Raw genomic sequence first — 8,197 nt, 5'->3', positions numbered from 1 at the left:
TCTTCTATGAGATGTCCAGGGGATTGGCACCAAGCACAAATCTTAACCAAATTGACTGATGATGGCTCTCTAGGAACAATAGCCTCAATCCTCTTGATTAGGCTATCCAAATGGGCTTCCTTGGCTACTATCCCATCCACAAAATATCATTTTCCTCCTACAGTTCTTTCACTCTCTTTGGTTGATTCCCTCTCACGGGTTTTGTTAGCTAAGTCAAGTAAGAATTCCCTTGCTTTTCCTTCATCTGTAAAGGATGTGAATCCCTCAGGGCACATAGACTCTATCATTTGTTTAGTTGGGTAATCAATACCCTCATAAATTATTTGACATAAATGCCATAGGTCTAGGCCATGGTGAGGGCATTCTTGGACTAGATCCTTGAATCTCTCCATAAGTTTGAAAAATGACTCACTAGGCTTTTGCCTAAACTAAAGGATATCACTTCTAAGCTTATTGGTCTTGTGAGTTGGGAAAAACTTCTTAAGGAAGACAACTGTGAACTGTTCCCATGAGTTTATGAAATTTGTGGGTAACTCATACAACCACTTCTTAGCTTGGTCTTTCAATGCAAAAGTGATAAACCTAAGCTTAACAGCATCATCAGAAAGTTGTTGGATCTTAATTAGAACATATACCTCTTCAAATTCCCTTAGAAATAGGTATGCATCCTCAGAGGTCAACCTATGGAAGTGGGGCAACATAGTGATGTATTGAGATTTGAGTTCAAAATTATTACCCTGGGCTTGTGGTAGAACTATGCAGGAAGGTTGGGCTGTTCTAGTAGGGTAGAACCTGTCTTTCAAAGATTTAGGTGAAGGGTTTTGCTGTTGGTCTCCCATATTAAAGAGTTTTAAAGCGAGCAAACGTATAGGGTCACTACTTGTTGGATCTCTTCTTTCTAACCGATTCTTAGTATTACGTACCCACCTAACACTCATGCAACAAAAAACTACCCACAACTAGAGTAAGACAAGCACAAAAGAATGGATAGCAAAAAAAATTTTTATGATTTTTTTTATTTTTTTGGATTTTTGAGAGCTTACCGGCAGGGATCCGGGGTTGCTTAGGTCAATTCCTAAGGTAATGCTACAAGGCAAAACCTGTCTTCATCATACTATGAGGCATGGCGACCTCCACCGATACAACTCTTATTGCAAGTTGTTCTTCTCAGGAATTCAATAAAAGAAAAGAAAAAACAAAACAAAACAAACAAAGCACTCCGATTTACCAAAAGAAAGTGAAAAATAACATGAAACTGTCTCCCTGGCAACGGTGCCAAAAACTTGTTTGAGATTTAAAATGGAACCGCAAGCGTACGGATCAGTGTAGCTACGGGTCGAACACAGGGAGAGCAGCCACTTTATTTTTTATTTCTTTTAATAATGCGAAAGTGAACTGATTAATGGTTGTGATCTAATTCTAATTACCGTCCTAAAAATAACGTCCTAACCATTCGTCATCTAAGAATTTAAAGACGCAAGCCACGCAATTAAAATTAAATAAATAAATAACTAAAAATAAACAACCCACGCAATTAAAAAAAAAAATAAAATAAATAAAGGAAAAAAAATGCTGAAATAAAAATAAAGTAAAAGAAAGGGGATAAAGCTAGAGAGAGACTCACAAGTAGGTTTCTCTACTTAGCCCGAGGGATGCATCATAATATGAGCTTCCCTACTTGACCAGAGAGTCACTCTTACAAGGGTTTCTCTACTTGGCTTTAGGGAAAGGGAGACAATTAAAATAAAAGCAATAAATTGATGGTTCTATGGCTAGGAGGGGCAAAGCCAACACATACACTAGCCATGAACCTTGGGGGAAAGGGATAGCAATAATGTAACGACTGAAAATAAAAATCCTAAATTAAGAAAGAAAGGGTAGTCAGAAGAAGGAATGAGAGGGGGGAGAGAAGACTACTGAAGGAGCCTACTTACTTGAATCAATGCTTGAACTTGAAAAAAAAATTGCTCCACGGCTCGTGATCTTGTCACCTAGATCTAAGCCTAGAACTATAACTTAAAAAATTACAACTCAATTGCATAAATCATAAACATAAAAAGAACTGAATAAAAATAAAAGAGTGCTTGCATTAATTGACATAAAAAAAACTATTACAAAAGTGATTAAAGCAAAAATAGAGAAGAACTAAAACCAAAGAGTGAGAGAGGGAGAGAGAGAGCAACTAAAAAAAAACTAGAAGAAGAATGAATTGTGTCTCCTCCTCTTACATGAGTTGTATTTATAGGGAATGGAGAGGTAGGGTAACAATTTTCTCTTTCCTAAAAGAGAGAAACCCACAATTGATTGTGAGATCTTTTGAGTCCAAAAGTGCTAAGATGGAGGAGAGAGAAGAGAGAAATAAATTTTGAGAAATTTCCTAAAATTTTTTGCTTATTTTCTTTCCTTTTTTTTCTAATTTATTTTTCTTCTTTTTTTTTCTCTCTCCTAGGGACGACTTTTTTTTTCTTCCTTTGTGTGATTTGGACAATCTTTGGTGATGATGTGGAGGAGAGAGAAGATTTGGACAATTTTTGGTTCTCCCCTTTTTTTCTCTTTCCTTTTTTTTCTTCTCTTCTTGCTTCCACGATTTTGCTTTCCTTTTTTTTTTTCTTGTGCACCCTTCCACGATTTTGCTTGCTTCTAAAGCAGAAAATCTTCAACAAAATCTTCTAAAAAAAACAACCATAAGATTCGAACTTGAGACCTCTTGGTGAGCAAGAGAATTTTGTACACCATAGCTCACCAACTAAGCTAGGTAGTTGTTGTTACCAAAAACAAATCTTTAATCACTTAAAGATGTGGTCCATCGATCCTTGTTGGCATTTGGAGTATTCCTTGTACCTCTGGGACAATTGCAAACGGGCTGGTTCTGCATCTCGGTTCAGTTCTGATCCATTATTCTTTTTCTGACCCGAAAAAGAATAATCATTTGTACGGGTGACCAAACGAATGTGTACTTTTAATTGAACACGTCCATCTTGCTCAGAATTTCGTCCTCTTCGCAACCATGGAAAGAAATAGGACCTCTTTACGTGTAAAATTGAAGATATGGCTCCCGATAGTCCTTAAGGCCTTGAAAATATAAAACCTGCAAAAAGAGAGTAAAACCCAAGGTAGCTCCATTCTAAATATGTAAAATGTATGTTTTACTACCCTAGATTTCACACATAAATGTGCTCATCAGTATGCCTTATCAGCTGAGGAAGTTGAGGCCAGCACAGAAGTGGTAGCAGGTACATTTTAATTTAAGATTTTTCTTATGCTAAATTTTGATGACCTGCTATACTTATATGCATTGTTGCACTAGGTGTTCTACCTATATCGGGTATACCAGCATATGTCTTGTTTGATTCAGGAGCTACACATTCTTTCATATCTAAGAGATTTGCGGAGAAACTTGGTATGTTGCCCAAGACACTAGATCATGAGATGATTGTCAGTATGCCTATAGGCAAAGTTACACAATTGAAGGAGGTGTATGGGCCGTGCCCGGTGGAAATCAGTGGAAAGAAATTTAATGAACAACTCATCAAATTCAACATGCAGAATTTTGACGTTATATTGGGCATGGATTGGTTGTCGGCCCATCAAGCAAACGTGATCTGCGTCGAAAAATTAATTAGGGTGACAAATGATGAAGGGAAAGAACTGGTATACCAAGCGGATAAAATGAAACGGGCTAGAAAGGTCCTCATCTTCACTTTTCAAGCGGTAAAGTTGTTAGAAAGTGGATGTCAGGGCTACTTAGCATCGGTATATGATGTTGATGCAAAGATTATACCTCTAGAAGAGGTAGAGGTGGTTAAAGAATTTTCTGACATCTTTTTAGATGATCTGATGCATCTACCGCCTGATAGAGAGTTAGAATTTACTATAGACTTGATTCCTTGAGCAGCTGCAGTGTCAAAAGCTCCATACAGGATGGCACTAGCCGAATTGAGGGAGTTACAGATACAGTTGCAGGAATTATTGGAGAAGGGGTTTATTCACCCAAGTGTTTCACCTTGGGCTGCCCTAGTATTGTTTGTCAAGAAGAGGGATGACAACTTGCATATGTGCATCGATTACCGGGAATTGAATAAGCTAACCATTAAGAACCGGTATCCATTACCACGCATTGATGATTTGTTTGACCAACTACAAGGTGCAAAGGTATTTTCAAAGGTAGACCTTAGATCAGGCTATTATCAGCTCAAGATAAAGAGCGGCGACATACCCAAGACAGCTTTCAGGACTTGGTATGGTCACTATAAGTTCTTAATGTTATCTTTTAGGTTAACCAATGCACCGACAGCATCCATAGATTTAATGAATCGAGTATTTCACGATGTCCTTGATAAATGAGTAATTATTTTTATTGATGATATCTTGATCTACTCTAAGACAGAAGAGGAGCACACTCAACACCTGAGGATGGTATTACAGAGGCTGAGAGAACAACAATTGTTTGCCAAATACAGTAAATACGAATTTTGGCTTGAGCAAGTTGGATTCCTGGGACACGTAGTGTCTAAGGATGGAATCGAGGTGGATCCGGATAAGGTGAAAGCAGTAGTAGAGTGGGAAAGCCCTAAAAACGTTACAGAAATTAGAAGTTTCTTGGGTTTAGCTGGGCACTACCGGCGCTTCATTGAGAATTTTGCTTGAATCTTAGCACCAATGACTAAGTTAACCAAAAAGGGGGTGAAATTTGAATGGATAGAGGAATGTGAGAAGAGTTTTTAGGAATTGAAGAAAACGTTGGTGTCGGCCCCTGTGTTGACCATCCCTGAAGGCACAGGTGGAATAACAGTCTACACTAATACTTCTAAGGTTGGGTTGGGTTGTGTTCTCATGCAACGCAGTAAGGTGATAGCGTATGCATCTTGACAACTAAAGGAATATGAGAAAAACTATCCCACTCATGACTTAGAACTAGCCGCAGTCATTTTTGCCCTAAAGATTTGGCGACATTATTTGTATAGGGAAAGTGTAAGATATATAATGATCACAAAAGCCTTAAGTATTTTTTCACCCAAAGAAATTTGAATATGAGGCAGGGGAGATGGCTTGAGCTCATAAAGGACTATGACTATGACATTCAGTATCATTCTGTCAAGGCTAATGTAGTGGCAGATGCGTTGAGTCGAAAGGCATAGACTGTGTCACTCTCATACTTAGCAGTCAGCTCGCAACTCGTACAAGAGGCAATGCTAATGGATGAATCCCTCTTATATGAAAGAGCAACCTTAGAACTTGAACTTCAACCAGAAGACACTAAATAGTTAACTGTATCCTTGGCAGCTCTATAGGTGCACCCATCTATTAGGCAAGAGGTGATAATGAAACAACCTTTGGATCCTGAGCTACAACGGATCAGAATTAAGATTCAAGAGCAAACAATGAATAACCCTGACTTCGTTTTAGCCAACGATGGGGCATTGTTGTTTCGAGGTAGGTTGTGTGTGCCTGATGACTTGGAGATACAAGAAAAGATAGTGCAGGAAGCATATAGTTCCGAGTACTCACTCCACCCAGGAAGTACAAAGATGTATAAGGACCTTAAACAAAACTACTGGTGGCCAAGCATGAGAACCACAATAGCCCTATATGTGGTGACCTGCCTTACATGCCAAAAAGTAAAAGCTGAGAGGCATCAATCTTATGGTACTCTTCAGTCACTTCCAATACCAGACTAGAAGTGGGATAGGATTACAATGGATTTTATCACCGGACTACCCCGCACACCTAAGGGGATGGATGCGATTTGGGTGATAGTTGATCGGCTTACTAAGACTGCTCATTTCATTCCCATCAAGACCAAATTCTATATGGCCAAGTTAGCACAACTTTATATGGATAACATAGTGCGATTGCATGGAGTGCCAGTGAGCATTGTGTCAGATAGGGACCCAAGGTTCACTTTCAGATTTTGGAAAAGTTTCCAGCATGCTTTGGGATCACAATTGAACTTGAGTACTGCTTTCCACCCACAGACTGATGGTCAGTCAGAGTAAACCATACAGATATTAGAAGACATGCTCAGGGCATGTGAAATGAAAATGTGTGGTAGTTGGGAAGAAAATATACCCCTTATGGAGTTTGCCTATAACAACAGTTATCAAGCTACAATTGGGATGGCTCCATATAAGGCATTATATGATAGGAAGTGTAGAACTCCTTTGTATTAGAATGAGGTAGGCGAACGCCGAATGTTGGGACCCGAAATGATACAGATGACATATAACAAGGTCGATGTTATTCGAGAAAGGATTAAGGCAGCTCAGTCACATCAAAAGAGTTATGCAGATACCCGTAGGAAAGACATTGAGTTTCAAGTAGGAGAAAAGGTGTTTCTCAAGATTTCTCTTACTAAAGGGTTGCATAGATTCCATAGAAAGGGTAAGTTGAGCCCGAGATACATTGGCCCATTTGAGATTTTGACTTGGGTTAGCTCAGTAGCCAATATATGCTTGCCCTTCCACCTTCGCTCGAAAATGTTCATAATGTATTCCATGTATCCATGCTGAAGCAATATGTTCACGATCCATCACATGTATTACCCGTGGAACCAGAATATCTAGAAGCTGATATGACCTATAGAGAACAACCAACTGAAATCATGGACCAAAAAGTGAAAACCCTTTGCAACCATTCCATTTCCTTCATAAAGGTGCGATGGGCTAGTCATTCACTTAAAGAAACATCTTGGGAGAAAAAGGATGAAATCCAAGCCAAGTACCCTCATCTTTTCGAACAACCAGGTACGCTAATTTCGAGGATGAAATTTTCAAAAAGGGGGGATAAATGTGATACCCTACTTTTAAAACCTAGTTTAATTACACGGTTGACCCGGTTTAACCATACAAGACCCGAACCAAAGAGGGTTAAGGCAGGTTCCTTATGGACCATGATGGCAAGGGTGACTTTGAACACAGGTTGGCCAGACAAGTCCGAGTTAATGCCAGAGGAGACGGGTGTACCCAAGTCATGCACATGCTCATATCATAAGGTCATGTACGAGTAATGCTGGTATGTAGCTATATCCTAAAGTGTATACGTATTATATATCTCGTACCGAGAGTGAGATACATGCCGAGAGTCGAATTCCATCGAAATCTCAATTGTTTGGCTAAGTTTTGACCAACAGGTGGGCGGTCACAGATGGGCGAACCTGCCCACCTGAGTGACCCACCCATGTGGTTACTAGATATTCTCTTAGTATAAATAGTACTTATTGTGTTTCTCCTTTCTCATTTAATGCATTAAAGAGTTGATGAGAAGAGTAAAGAGGAGAGAGAAAAGAAAGGAATAAAAGAGAACGAAGAAGAAGAAAGGGAAAGAAAGAGGAGGAAGAAATGATTTTAAGCGACATCGAGGTTTGATCTTCTCATTCTGACACCGGAAAAGTGATCCCCAACACGAGATCTGCGATTTGAGGTGAGCGAAAGCTATACTTCTTAAATTTTCACCAAACCCCAAGTGAAACCCTTGATTTGGGTAGGGTTCCTTAAGATCATGTAAATCACACTTGAGATGAAGAATCTAAGGTTTAATAGATGGTCTATGTGTTGATTTTGGAGGTTTAAAGAAGTGTTTACAAGATTTGAGAAGCATTGGTGATTTCTTGAGTTAAGAGGTGATTTTGAGGTTTTGGAAGAGTTCTTGAGCAAAGAAGGTATGATGGCTTTTCAATCCTTAAATCCAACTTAGATCTAGGTTAGAATCATCTTATAAGACCTTATATGTGTGGAAAATGTGATTGGAACAGCCCCATTTGGTTTCCCTAAGGTTGAGGAACGTTTCAAGGAAGAAAGCAAATTTCTGCCTCCACAGGTGGGTGAAGACCAGCGGGCGAAGCCGCCCGCCTGAGGGCGTCCACCTAGGGGGTAGCCCCTCGGTCCCCACTGGTGGGGGGATCGACGGGCAAAGCCACCCGCCTAAGGGGGTCCACCGGTTCAACCGGTGGGCTATCCGGCCTGCCTGTGAAGACTAGTGGGCGATGACAAGTGGGCTGTCTGGCCCACCTGTTGGCCCCCCAATCGAATTTTTGAGCCCGAATGGGCCTAAAATGGACGGGCAACCCTCTTTTATGATTTTAAACATGATTTAAACATCAAACATCATTATTTTTTACCCCAAAGTGGTGAAATGCTAACCTCATTCGCTTATGATAGGTTCCACTAGAATTTACATTTCTCACGCCGGATCTCACCCG

General features: G+C 39.8%; 1 non-coding gene across 1 annotated transcript; it reads left to right on the top strand.

Annotated features, from left to right (window-relative positions):
* Nucleotides 1-345: 345 nt before the first annotated feature.
* LOC122066824 lies at nt 346-452 on the top strand. Its single transcript, XR_006136483.1, has one exon. It is a non-coding gene; the product is annotated as a small nucleolar RNA R71 (small nucleolar RNA).
* Nucleotides 453-8,197: the final 7,745 nt, after the last annotated feature.

Source organism: Macadamia integrifolia, unplaced genomic scaffold, assembly GCF_013358625.1.
Source record: "Macadamia integrifolia cultivar HAES 741 unplaced genomic scaffold, SCU_Mint_v3 scaffold2603, whole genome shotgun sequence".
In the NCBI taxonomy this organism is placed as follows: Eukaryota; Viridiplantae; Streptophyta; class Magnoliopsida; order Proteales; family Proteaceae; genus Macadamia; species Macadamia integrifolia.
Note: the sequence above shows the minus strand (reverse complement) of the source record. Positions and strands in the feature narration are given on the sequence as shown.